The following is a 14,862-nucleotide window of genomic DNA, read 5'->3' as shown; positions in this document are numbered from 1 at the left end:
TATTTTCTTGAGTTCATTATTATAAATCGTTTGTTTTAAAAAAGAGAATAGGGACCCAAATTGGGATTCACAAGTTTTGGAGACCCCACCTGAACCCCCAAATCCTGTATCACTCCTGACCTATCAAGGAAAAGTCTCAGAGACATCAAGGTACCTCCTCATGGAGAGGTGGTCTTGTTGTGCCATGATCCCTGCCCAGGAGCCAAGACCCCCGGTCACCCAGGAGTCACCTAGAGGACCGCCACAGAAGCCGAGACACTCGAATGTAAAAGCAACAGGTTTCTTTGAATGTCAAGCTTAAGCAGGGACTCAATCCACACAGACCAACGCAGCGGGAGTGGGAGAGAGCCCAGACCTTCTAAAAGTAGGGGTTTGTAAAGGAAAAGAATGGGAAGGGGAAAAAGGGTTACATCACATAGCATCTTTTAAAATGATTGGTTCCAAGAAGGCGCACGCGGGAACATTTCTAGTTGCTCATCTCTGGTCAGCAGACCGCTTGCAGATCCTATCTTTTGCAAGGGGCTGGAGGCCCCCAGAGCTAAGTATTCCTGGAATGTCCTGTTGAGCAAGCGAGCATGAGTTACAGAAGCAAAGGTCAGCACTTTAATCAGTTAGTTCCTTATCTGAGCCGAGCCCGGGATCCTCCTTTGTTCACAATGGTTTGTCCTACAATGGCAGTGTCATTGTTTAATTAGTTATGTGTTATTTCTTTCTGGTCTCTCAGTCTTAATATCCAAAGTTTTGAATTTTAAGTTGCCACTTACTAGTTCATTATCTCCTAAGTTTGTAAAGAAAATTGGTTTCAATTAAAATAGTTCATCTATTTGATTGGGCTTTATATATTTACTTTTATAGTATAGCAGTGGAAGTAACCTTGCTAAAACTGTACTTTAGTCCAGAAAATCTTCTGAATATCTTTATTAGAGTATAGAGTAGAATTGTCAGAAAACTCATCAAAGTGAAATACAAAAAGCTTAATTAACTTGGTCCATTGTCTCACACCAAAAATGATGGAACTTTAACTCAGAATAATTACTTCTGTCTCTAAGCCTATGTGACTTATGATATCTACTGCTATACTATATTATAAAATTTGAAAGCTACAAAGAGGTACATAGATGTCATTATATGAGTGTGCATCCATGTAATGAAAGTACAGTATAGAGCCTGACAGGAAGGAATGCAATTACACACCTATTAAAGTCAAATGCAGAATGTTTGGAGGCTGCTTCACTAAGTACACTGTAACTGCATATCAGTGTTTTTCCATTTCACTGTTTTATTTTTTCCACAGTCGTGTCAACATGGAAAACATGGAACAAAAGCAATACAAAGCTTGGGTGCTGCCTTGTAGGTTTTTAAATTAATATTTTCCAAGTCCTTTTGAGAAAAATAAATGTAAGAGGACACAATAGACCTGGTTAAACATTCTCCTGTGTAGTCCTTGCCTTTAGGCACACATAATGGAGGCCACCACCCAAGTTGATATTCATGACAGATAAAGAAGTTTCAGGAATTTTTATCACTGGCCTTATTGCAAAATGCAGCTGTTTTCTGTTATCTAAAAAATGGGATGACCCTGTCTGTGCAATATACTATGACCTTCCTATACCTCTCTATTTCTAAATACCTTTATGAGTACATAGCATACAATGGTTTCTTGCCTCAGTTCCACCTAACTTTGTATTTTAACATCCATCCTAGTTTTACAATGAACCTCTGTGGTTTTCTCCAATAAAAGCTGACACTCCCAGCAATTTGAGGCTTAATCCTGATTTCCTAAACTCTGGGATGCAGACCTGATGCACCAGCTTTCTTCTTTTTCTTTCTTTTTACCCAATGAAACTTTGCCACACATTCTGTGAATTGATGTTCTTACTTGTGTGACACCACATCTGGTAACATTGTGGGAGATCATCTGGGATCCATATTTCAAGACCTTCCTCCCTTACTCTGGGGTGACTAAGCTGTAGAAGGACCCCTATTCTCAGCCTGAGAACCATATCTCCATTTGTGTGCCTGCTCCTGGTTTTGGAGTTGGTAGCAAGCCAATGACAGGGAACTTTTGCTTAGGACTGCTGGACCCTCCTTGATAGGGGAAGAAACATCCAGAGGTGCTTCTTCCATTCTGCTTTTTTTTCCCCAGGTTTTCTGGTTTTGCATGCTTTTCTGGGTCCAAGAGGGAAGTTGGACACAGCATTGATTCCCGCTGATGAGGGATCAAGGGGCTGCTCTTGACCCTCTCTGGCTGTGTTCAGAGATTTCAAATGGAAGTCTGTTTTTTATTCAGTTTCAGGTTGCCAGCCATGTGGCAGTGTCAGGAGTGACATTACTGCTAGCGTGTTTTTGTGTTAGCATGTTTGTGTTTGGTGTTGTGTTCATCTGTTTTGTCCTAGTTTTGAAGATATGGGTCAAAATCATTATGCTAAAAAATCTTTAAAACGACCAGACTGGGATCCCAACACTGCTGATGGTAGGGTGTCCCTTAACCTCTTTATATGGACTCTTATGGGTGGTCTCCAGGCAGCTGTTCACTCATTGCTCTACAGATTTGGCTAAGGTGAATGATGTGACCCAAGTGCCCACACAATCCTCTGCTGCTTTCCTAGAAAGGCTGCAGGAAGCATATAGGACATATCTCGCCGCCATAGATCCTGAGCCCCTGAGACTAGGCAAAGTATTAACATTGCTTTTGTAAGTCAGCCCATGCCAGATATTAGAAAGTAGATTCAGAAAAATATAAGGATTTGAGGGTAAACTTCATTCAGAGTAAATAGAGATTGCTGCCAGGGTATATAATAATAGAGACACTCCAGAAGATAGACAGGGTAAGAAAATGGCTAAGGTTATGTTGGTTACCTTCTAAAAGGCACAAGGCCCCATGAGACAGCCCTTATACTTTGCTCAATGTGATTCCACCTGAAAGGCAAATATATACTGTGCAGGACCTAAAAGATGCTTTCTTTAGTATCCCATTGGCAAAGGGAAGTCAACCCATGTTTTGTCTTTGAATAGACAGAACTGAAACAAGGCACCAGTGGGTAACTAACCTGGACTAGGTTTCCACAGAGACTTAAAAATTCCCCCACCTTCTTTGATGAGGATCTTCATAGACACGTGCAAGCCTTTCTCAAGAAAACACCTGAGGCAACTCTCCTACAATATGCTGACAACCTCCTCCTAGTTGCAGAAATGGAAGAGGAATGCCTCTCTGCCACAGAGTGTCTCATGGACAACTTACAACATCTGGGCTATTGCATATCAGCCAGGAAGGTTCAACTGTGTATGTGTATAGAAACATACTTATGATACGAACTCCAAGAAGGTAAAAGCATGCAATCAGCCTCTAGAATTCAGGCCATGACTCAAATACTCACTAACAGACAGATTTGAGAATTCCTTGGAGCTACAGGGTATTTCAGAATTTGGATGCCAAGGTTTGCTGAATTAGCCAAGCCTCTTTATGAGGCCACTAGAGGACTAAAACAAAATTAAATAAATCAATAAAGTTTTTTTTTTTTTTTAAATTGGAGTGAAAATGAAAAACAAGCATTCCAAGAACTAAAGTCAACTCTGACATTAGCCCCTGCCCTGGCACTTCCACAGTTAACCAAATCCTTCCACTTATACATGGAAGAAAAGAAGGGGACTGTCAGGGGAATCCTAACTCAAAGACTGGGGCCATGGCATTGCCCAGTAGCCTACTTGTCTAAGAAGCTAGACCCAGTAGTGACTGGTTGGACTCCTTGTCTCTGGTCTATTATACTTGCTGCTATTCTGACAGAAGACAATGACAAATTAACCTTGGGCTGTCCCATCCTGCGGGACCTAGTTATTCATGGGGGTGAGGAGGACCCTAACCTGAAATAAGATCGGTGAGAGAGAGGAAGAGACTCAAGAAAATGTACACTTGTCAAGAGTACAATTTTATTGAGCGGAGCGGTCTTTTAAAGGGTTAGGGTTAGGGTGAGGGTTTTGGGTGAGGGGGGGCTGGAGGAGGCAGGTGGTGGAAAGTTACAGAATCTTCTTGGCCTTTGGCCTAGGACAGTTTGCGGTTATTCCAAGAATTCACGGTACAGTTCTCACATCTCTGCAGTTGCCAGGCAGGGTATTAATTAGTTAGGTGTGGCGGGGTGGGGGGGATGAGGAAAGGTCAGAAGTTGCTCAGGGCAGAAGTTGCTCAGGGCTTGTCTCTAACATCTCCCCCTCTTCTGTATACAATGACTAGGATAGGGAAGTTACTGTGACCCCTGATGATGTCCCAAAGAAGGGCTTGTTTTGGTGGCTGGTTATTTTTGTTTAAGAGTAAAAATGGATCCAGAGGAGCAACCTGACAGCAACCTGACATCAGAGAGGCGAGCGTTCCCCAGAGTAGGTTGAGTGCTATTACTCATAGGTCATTGATTTTGATAAAGTCATTTGGATTGACCTTAGAACAAGGGACACAAACGGGGTCTGAGCCTGTTAGAAGGGCAGTGCTGGATCCTTACCCATCATTGGATCAGCCTCCTCTCGGCGAGGTTGTCCTGTCTTAGGCGGGTCGAGACTTAGCCACCCGTTCCTTCGCTGACTTATCAGACCACTCACTTTGTGGAAATGTAACGCATTTTGCTCTCAACAAGACCGTCAAAACCCCATAAGGATCCTGGAGGAAATATGTTTGGTAGCCAATTAGTATGAGGGGTCGCGGAGAACTGAGTTATTATTCGGAGGGGCGGGACCAAAATTTTCACTCCAGGGTGGATCTTTGCAGGGAGGTAAAGTCTAAGGGTGGGGGTGGGGGGTTGTCTTGTTCTTTTGGAGGGTCAGCAGCAGATGTTTCTTCTGTGGCAAGTCAATGGTAGTGGACTTCCACCAGCTTGATTGCAGATTCTACCTGACTCTTTTTTATTTTTATTTTTTTTTTTATTTGAGAGCGACAGACACAGAGAGAAAGACAGATAGAGGGAGAAAGAGAGAATGGGCGTGCCAGGGCTTCCAGCCTCTGCAGACAAACTCCAGATGCGTGCGCCCCCTTGTGCATCTGGCTAATGTGGGACCTGGGGAACCGAGCCCCGAACCGGGGTCCTTAGGCTTCACAGGCAAGCGCTTAACCGCTAAGCCATCTCTCCAGCCCTCTACCTGACTCTTAACAAAACTTGTTAACCCTTTAAAGTCCAAGGGGCCAAAAGAGAGAAGTAAAAGGATACCTACAAAAGGTCCTAGCAGACTGGGAAGCAGAGTGGTTAGCCATGGAGATGTGGAAAACCAATTTTTATACCAAGATTCTTATTGTTCCTGAGCCCTTTTTCTATCTTCTAGATTCCTTTTAACTTTGTCAAAGCTGTTTTGTATTAGCCCAGTCTTATCTGAGTAGAAACAGCATTCTTCCTTGAGGGCTACACAGAGTCCCCCTTCTTTAAGGAAGACTAAATCTAATTCTCTCCAATTTTGAAGAACTACCTCAGAAAGGGAAGCTAATTAATCCTTAAGATCTTGTATTCCCTCCTGTATGAGACTGAGATCTCTATCCACTAAGGCACTGAGATGTGAAAAATGTTGTTGGGAGGTAACCATTGAGGCAATACCTGTCCCGGCCCCTGCAGCACTAAGCCCCAGGAGCACAGTCAGGGTAATAGCAGTTAAAGGCTCTCTTTTTTGTCTGATGGAGATACCCTGATCCAGAGTGGATAAAAATTCTTCTGGATTATGGACAAGGAATCGCGGTAGCACAATAACTACAACGCAGTAATCTTTATTATTAATAAAATCCTTATTGACTATAAAAGGAGTCAGACCCAAGGAGCAAGCAAAGTAGGTGTTATTAGGGGCTTTAGTATAGGTGGAAGTTTCATTGACAATAGCAGTCTGATTGCAGACCGATATGAGTGAATGGGGGGGGGGGGCAACATTTTAGGGCCAACAAGACAGAGTCCAATACCTGAAATGGAACTAAGAGTAAGGCCTCCATCTGGGGCAGCATGCCAGAATAGGCCATCTGTGTCATTAGTAAATATAGGGGTCATAAGCATCACAACACCCTCATAAAAGGGAGGTGTAGGAGAGAAGCAGATCCAACATTGTTGATAATCGGGATTGCTAGTATTATGAATAGCTTCTAGGGAGGCATTTACTAAAGAAACAATGAGATCAGCCGAACTTGGGGGTCCCTCAGGGATGGTGGGTTGGAACAAGGTATATTTTTGAGATAACTGAGTAACAATAGGGGGTGTGGTAGACCTTGAGACAACAGTTAATTTGGGTCTGGCTGGTTTGAGTAAGACAGGGTTTGGTCCCATGGCTGCAGCATTTTTATTGGCAATAGCTTTGAGTAATTTGATTCTAAAAGTGAGCCCAAGGTCTTTTCTTTCTCTATAGATTCGGAGTCCCCATTCAAATCCTTGGCCGGTCTAATCGTGTTGTCTGGCTTGGGAATTGAATTGGATTAATAGGGGACTACACCAGCCACCTGTAGGGGACTGGTTGGGATCACAGAGTCTTACTAAGTCCCGAGGGGAGTGGTTGGGTGTTGCTTTAGGGTGTACCCATTTTCTTTTTACCGAGATATAATCCCAGGAGGAGGAGGGCTTCCAATAGGTGTCCCCAGTAGTTTCGCAACCCCAGGAGGCACAAAAATAATCACCAGCCCATCCACACTTGTAATTAAGGGACTTATCTCGGTGGACTCCTGGGCAGACATAAACACCTTCCACTGCACCATGAAGGTGGCTTCTTTAGCCAGTGTTTCTACAGCCGGGGGAATCAAGGCTGCGTCTGGCCAATTCAGGTGCCTTGTTGTTGGGCTGAGGCCATAGTTCCTCTGCCATGCCCCAATCAGGGTCTGCTCCAAGGGCAAGGGCGCAGAGATCCACTTCTAGATCTGGCCATTGGGGCTGGGATCCGACCAAAAAGCTAGAGTTAACAATATCTCTGGCCTGGTTTTCAATGATCCAAGTGTAGTTATAAATTTGATAAGGGGAGGGGGCACTTACCACCAGCCGGGTTACAAGTAGAAATGAGAGAATGGCAAGGCCGAGCATCTTTCTGTAATTAAGCACAATTAAAATCTTTCTCAGGGGTTTCCCTGGAAGAATTAATCAATTTTATTAGTCTCTCTGGGAGCCATCTAGCATTTTGTTCTTTAGAATCATATATGCAAGCATGTCCTTTCCCCCAGATTAACACAGGATCTGGACCGGACCACTTATGAGTTAATGGATCCTTCCATAATGCTTGAGCATAATTATTTGATGTAGAAGGGTGCCAAAATCTATCAGCCGCGGATTTACCATCTTTACCAAGGGTCAGGAAATTTAAAACAAACAAAGCATGGTTTAATAACGTTTTGGGATTTGCTGCCTTGCGGTATAATATTCCTCCTGAGTGTTGTAGCTTGGAGAGCATATTTTTAAGAGTTTGATGTGCTCTTTCTACTATACCTTGTCCCTGTGGATTATAGGGAATACCAGTAAGATGTTTAATTTTTAATTGAGCACAGAATTGTTTAAAGCTAGTGCTGGTATACCCAGGGCCATTGTCTGTTTTGATGACTTTTGGCAATGGCATAAAGGCAGAGCAAGCTAATATATGATTAATAACATTTTTAGTAGCTTCCCCCATCTGAAGGGAAGCACAAATAAATCCACTAAAGGTATCTATAGACACATGGATATATTTTAATTTGCCAAAGGGAGAATGATGGGTGACATCCATTTGCCATAATTCCTCTGGTGTAAGAACACGAAGATTAACTCCCAAGTGTGGCTCAGGCAAAAATGTTATAAAGCCCTGGCACTGGCAGACTGTCTGGCCTGTTCTCGGGTGATAGAAAACATCTGTCAGAGAGTTTGGGCATTAAGATGGTGTAACTGATGTGTCTCTTGTGCCTGGGATATGGGGTCAGGTGGGGCGACCATTCCCGTTAGGATAACAGAACTATTTTGAGTTGCCTGATCCACAAGGTTATTTCCTTCACTTAAGGGTCCAAGAAGACCAGAATGTTCTCGAATATGTCCTACAAAGGAGTGAGTTCTGGGTAGGATTAGTTGTTGAAGTTTAGCAAAAAGAGGGGCAGCACTGGTAGAGGGACAGATGTAAGGGACTGTCTCAAGCAAGGGGACTGAGCTGGCTACATAGGCACTGTCAGTATAAAGGTTAAATGGGTGATTGGAGAGAGTCTCAAACACCTGTATAACAGCAACCAATTCCACAAGCTGTGCCGAAGAAAGTTTAGTTTGGACTTTGGAGATTTTTCCATTGATGTTAAAGGCTGCAATTCCAGATGAAGAACCATCAGTAAAAACTAACATGGCTCCAGGAATGGGAGAGCTTTTAGTCTGTTTTGGGAAAACAATGGACTGTCTATAAAGGAATTGAATTAGTCTGTCTGAAGGATAATGATTATCTATTTTGCCTTGGAAGGAAATACAATCAACAGCCCATTCATCAGAGGACTGTACTAGCCATTGAATCTGGGAGGCGCTATAAGGCACACTAATGGTGTTTGGGTCTTTTCCAAAAAGCTTAAGGGAACTTTCTCTCCCAAGTTTTAAAACCTGGACAACCAGGGAGGGGTAGGGGGGCAGAATTTTTTTTGGGGGGGGGGTAGCAGGTAAATGGATCCAATATAAAGGCTTAGTCTGCCATAACAGATCGGTGGGTGTAAAAGTTGTAGGGAGAATAAGTAACCATAACGGGGAGGTGGGAGAGAAGTATCCAATCTTTTGTCTCTGAATGGCCTTTTCAACAATTTGTAAGGAATTTTTAGCCTCTGTAGTAAGCTCTCGAGCAGAGGAGGGGTCAGAATCCCCTCGCAAAATATCAAACAAGGGTTTAAGTTCTCCAGTAGTTAATTTTAAATAAGGTCGTAACCAATTAATGTCCCCCAAGAGCCGTTCGAAATTGTTAAGTGTTTTTAAAGAATCTTTTCTTAACTGGATTTTTTTGAGATAGGATTTTATTGGAGTGTAATTCAAATCCAAGGAAAAGGTGGGGAGGATGGATTTGACCCTTCTCTGGGGCTATTTGTAGTCCGAATCTTTGGAGTATAAGGATTAATTTTTGTCCCACCTCATGTAATTTTGTTATCTCTGGGCCTGCTAATAAAATATCATCCATGTAATGAATGATATATAAATTAGGATATTTAAGCCGAAAGGGATCTACTGCTTGGGCGACAAATTTTTGACAGAGGGTAGGGCTATTGGCCATCCCCTGTGGCAAAACTTTCCATTGGAAGCAGGGCCGATACAATTAACAATAGGGAGGCTGAAGGCAAAACGTTTGCAATCCTCTGGGTGGAGGGGAATGCAAAAGAAGCAACCTTTAAGATCTATGACTAATTTAGTATAGCCCTTAGGAATGGCTACTGGTGATGGGAGGCCAGGCTGAAGGGCCCCCATTGGAACCATGGTCTTGTTAATTTCTCTTAGATCTTGGAGTAATCTCCATTTTCCCCCTTTTTTTTGTATGACAAAGATGGGTGTATTCCGGGGGGAGGTGGAGGGTTCAATATGACCAGCCACTAATTGTTCCTGCACCAACTGTATGGCTGCTGTTAACTTATGTTGAGGAAGGGGCCATTGATCTACCCAGACAGGGGAATTATTTTTCCAGGTTATTTTATCTGCCTGGTGTGCAGGAGGAGCAATGGCATGGCCCTTAGGAAAAATGTGAGTCATAGCTAAGACCTGTCCGTGTTGTTTTTGGAATAACCGAGACAGGGTCTGGTATTCCTTGGTTGTTTTTGCCAAGGCCTCTGCCTGGGATAAAACCCTGGTTAAGCATTTGTTGAGTAACTGCCTCAGAAGGGCTGAACATGAGGACTCCCATCTGGGATAAGATGTCTCTTCCCCAGAGGTTGACCAGAAGGCCAGGGAGTATGAATGGCTGAACATGTCCAGTATTTCCCTCAGGGTCCTCCCAAGTCAGGAGCTGGGAGCTCTGAAGGGTGTTAGTAGATTGGCCAATACCTTGAAGATGAGTCAATGAGGGCTGGAGGGTCCAGGAAGGGGGCCAAGCATTTTGTGAAATTACGGTGGAATCCGCCCCTGAGTCTAAGACGCCCTCAAAAATTTTACCACTGATTTTAAGTTTTAGGCTAGGACGTTCTTGGGTCATTTTTTGAATCCAATAAATGTCTGAAGACCCAGGCCTGGAGGCTCCTCTATGGGGACCTATCGAAGGAGCCGGTGAATCCAAGGGCAGGGGGAGGGCCTGTGCTAAACGTTGTCCTTGTATAATAGGAAGAGGCCCTTGTATACTGGTAGCCAAAATTTTTATTTCTCCTGTATAGTCATTATCAACTATTGATGGAAAAATGGCGATGTCCTTTAAAGTACTAGATGCCCTTCCCAGAATTAGATAATAGGTTTGTGGTGGGGGTGGGCCAAAAACTCCTGTAGGAATTATTTGGATTCCCTCTTCAGGTTTTAATATTGAGTCGGTGGAGGCACACAGGTCCACCCCTGCACTTCCGGGAGTGGCCCTGTGGAGGCAGGCAGTTGATTGGGGGTCTGGCTGTTGTTTGTCTGGCTGTTCCCTGAGGCCGGCAGGAAGGCTACCGGTTGAGGGGCCCGGGGCTGGCCCCTCATTCCGTTTCCCAGTAGGGGAGGGAGAGGATTGCCAGAGATGTCTGTTTTAGACTGGCAAGTATTAGCCCAATGTTTACCATAATGGCAGCGAGGGCAGACTGTGGTAGGTGGGGGTCAAGCCCCTCCAAATTGACCAGAAATTTGTGGCTGACCAATGGACTGTCCCACAGTTCCTTGGGGGCATTGCCGTGCAAAATGGCCTGTTTGTCCGCATTTGAAGCAAGTATGTTTAGAACCATTGGGTTGAACAACCGCTCCAACGGCCAGATTGATTGCCTGAGAAACCTTATGGGTAAATAGAGCTACGTCTTGGCATATGCAGATCATGTCATGAAGATCCTTGTCTCTATATTTGCCGCGTAGGGCGGCTCTGCAGGCCAAATTGGCATTTTCATAAGCAAGTTGTTTAAGAAGTTTATTTTCGTTTTGACCAGGTCCCAGAGACCTTTCGGCAGCCTCTAAGACATGACTGACAAAGTCACTATATTCTTCATGATTGCCCTGGATGATTTTTGTCAAGGGTGAGAGAACAGATCCCTTAGAGGGAATTGCACGCCAAGCGGCCATAGGAGCATTGGCAGTTTGTGCCAGCAAGCCTATTTGTTGTCGATGATCAGAGGAGTATTTTCCTTGACCCGTAAGCTTTTCAAGAGTCCAGCCAGCAGAGGGAGCTCTAGGTCTTTTAGCGTTTTTATTAGCCAGAGTTCTACAGCGATCAACCCAATCAGCCTGCCATGAAAGGAATTGTCCTCTAGATAAGACCAACTGTACAACGGTGAGCCACTCATTAGGAGTCAGATAACCTCCCCCGCTAAGGCTTTCCAATAAGGAAAGGGTAAAAGGGGCATTAGGTCCATAGTCCTTGACTGCTGAGTTAAGTTTTTCTAGGTTTTTAAAGCGGAGTTGGTGATAAACAGTCTCCTCACCTTGACTATCTTGGCCTGTGGTGGGCATATTGTGGCATGGTATACTCTGACTTTCTTCCTCCTCATTTTTATTTTCACTTTGAGAATCATCCTCATCAGAGGAAGGCAAGGGAACAGAGACTGTGGGGAGATGGCGTGAAGAGGATGGGGCATCGCGATTAAGGACAGAGGAGGAAGGCCCGAGAGGGTCAGATCCATGTCCCCGATCTGGAGTGTGTCTAGTTTGTGAGTGGGTAACGGGAAAAGCCAAACAAGGAAAAGACGAGGGGTGAAGGTACTGGGGTAGGGGAGGGGGTTGTCTGGAGGAAAAGTGAGCAGAGAGATGAGAAAGTTGTTTTTGAAGTTGGAGAATTTCAGTGAGATCTCAAACTGGAGAGGAGAGGCGAAGCTTGGTCTCAGAAAGGGAATTAGGCGGAACAATCGGAAAAGAGGGCAAGGTCAAAAGAGGACCAGAGGGGAGAGTTTGGGGGGAAAGAGTTGGGGCAGCGGGGGTGAGGGGTGGCCAATCAGGATTGTGACAATGGGCGGCCTCACCTTCTAAGGTGGTTGCATCACCAGGATCGAGAGGGTCATCTGGAGGGGAGGAAGAGGATGAGGGACCAGTAGGAGGAGGCTGAGGCTTAGTGGTAGGTCATTTCTTTAGAACAGGATTGATTAGGTGAGGCAATTGGTTATAGGGGGTTAGAAATGTCAATTGGGGGTAGTGGAGGGTAAAGTTGGGGAAGATACGAAGGGTCAGAAGTATGAGAGTCAGAAACATCAATGAGAGAAAAGGAGTCTGAAGCTCGAGAGGGGGGATGCGAAGGGCAGCGGGAGCCAGGCTGTGAAGACGAGAGACAATATTCGGCCACAGAGAGAAGGTGGCGTTTACCAGAGTCATTATTTGCTTCCTCGATAATGTCTCGAATTAAGCCCCAGAAAGAGAAAATACTTGGGGATAGTGTGTCATTGCCTTCTTCAATGAGCTTCTGATTTAATTCTCTACCTATTCTTTGCCACTTTTTGTGATGAATATTAGGTCCATCAATCATCAACCATAGACATGTCTTGTCAACAAAAATAAAAAACTGTATATGATCCTTTTTCTTTACCTGTATTCCTCGCTCTCTGAGAGAGGCTTTTAAATCCTTTATGAAAGAAGCCTCTTTAGACAATGAATGGCCCATCTCGATGGGATGGAATGAAGAGGGAAAACTTACCAGGTCTTGCCATCTTCTTGGGCGGAGAAGCGGTGACCATTCAGGAACACTCCGGAGATCGTGTGCTGCTGGGGGGGTTGGTCTCTGTCCAGCAGGGGTCCGTGCCTCAAGCCCCACGTTGGGTGCCACGTGTCCCATCCCGCAGGACCTAGTTATTCATGGGGGCGAGGAGGACCCTAACCTGAAATAAGATGGGCGAGAGAGAGGAAGAGACTCAAGCAAATGTACACTTGTCAAGAGTCCAATTTTATTGAGCTGGAGCAGTCTTTTAAAGGGTTACGGTTAGGGTTAGAGTTTTGGGTGTGGGGGGGGGCCTGGAGGAGGCAGGTGGTGGAAAGTTACAGAATCTTCTTGGCCTTTGGCCTAGGACAGTTTGCGGTTATTCCGAGAATTCACGGTACAGTTCTCATGTCTCTGCAGTTGCCAGGCAGAGTGTTAATTAGTTAGGTGTGGCAGGGTGGGGGAATGGAATCAGTTAGGTGTGGCAGGGTGGGGGGATGAGGAAAGGTCAGAAGTTGCTCAGGGCAGAATTTGCTAGGGCTTGTCTCTAACATTGGGCCAGATTTTATCAATTGTGGCTCCACACATGATAGAGCATCTTTTAAAGAGACCCCCAGACCAATGGCTCACCAACTCTCACATAACCTACTATCAGGCCTTGCTCTTAGATCAACCAAGGGTATAGTTTTTCCAAACTCAGGCTTTGAACCCAGCCTCCCTGCTGCCAGAAACTGATGAGGCATCAACCCCTCTGCATGACAGCTTGAAGATCACTTTTGCCTTCCATGGACTCTGCCCAAACCTGACAGATGTGGCTTGGCAAGACCGTGATCTGGTGATGTGTTTTGATGGCAGCAGCTTTGTCATGGACAGAATCAGGTATGCAGGGGTAGCTGTGATGACTTTGGAAGAAACTCTGTGGGATGACGGCCTACCTCAGGGTACATCAGCTCAGAAAGCTGAACTGATAGCACTGACCAAAGCTCTGATATGGGGGGGGGGGGGAGAAGGCAGTAAATATCTACCCCAACAACTATTATGCCTTTGCCATTCCACATGAACATGGGGCCATCTACATGGGATGAGACCTATTAACAGCAGAAGATAAAGGCATTAAAAATTAAATATAAAGAAGTGAAATTTGGATTTATTGGCTGCCATTTGAACTCCTGCTAAAGTAGCCATAATCCATTGTCATCAGAAAGGTGAGACCACAGAAACAAGAGGGAACAAACTGATAGACCTAGTAGCAAAGAGTGCTGCCTCTCAGCATCTGTCAGAATGTCTGTTCACCCTCCTGGCACCTACTCTTCCTGAACCACCAATATACATGGAGCAGGACCTACAGCTTACCTCTCATCTGATAAAGGAACAGACCCCACAAAGATGGTATCAATGGGAGAATGGACGACTTGTAGATAATGGGAAGTTGATTTCACAGAGGTAAAGCCAGGCCAGTATGGATATAAATATTTGCTTGTTTATCTTTATACCTTTTCAGGATGCGTGGAAGCTTTCCTGACCAAGACTGAGACAGCCCAAATAGTAGTTGTTAGAGGAAATAATTCCTCACTACAGGTTGCCCCACAAGATAGGATCAGATAATGGGCCTACATGTCAAAAATCATTAAAAAATAGACTAAGATCCTGGAGATTAATTGGAAATTACATTGTGCCTATCATACCCAAAATTCAGTACAGGTAAAAAGGATAAATTGGACCTTGAAAGAAACTTTAACTAAATTAATCCCAGAGACTGGCAAAGGATGTGTACGACTCCTTCTGTTCACCCTGTTAAGGTCCAGGTGTGCCTCTTATGTAAAAGAAATTACTCCGTTTAAAATTATGTATGGAACCCCCCCCCCCCATCCTGCCCTTTACTAATGAAAGGCTTCTTCCATCCTATCCAAGTCTTACAAAGAGTCCAGGAATCCATTGTAAAGGCTTCTTTTCACACAAACCTTGTTTGCCACCATCCCTTTCAGCCAAGCAACAGAGTTTAAATCAAGACACACCATATTGGAACATTGGAAGGGCTCCCACCCACCAGCTCACCCTAACCACTCCAACAGCTATGAAAGTAGAGGGGACAAAATAAAAGAGGATTACATTTACTTTTTATGAAACAAGGGAGCCTATATATGGCTTTAAATAAAATTTGTTGTA

This window comes from Jaculus jaculus, chromosome 9 (assembly GCF_020740685.1).
Source record: "Jaculus jaculus isolate mJacJac1 chromosome 9, mJacJac1.mat.Y.cur, whole genome shotgun sequence".
Lineage (NCBI taxonomy): Eukaryota > Metazoa > Chordata > Mammalia > Rodentia > Dipodidae > Jaculus > Jaculus jaculus.
Note: the sequence above shows the minus strand (reverse complement) of the source record.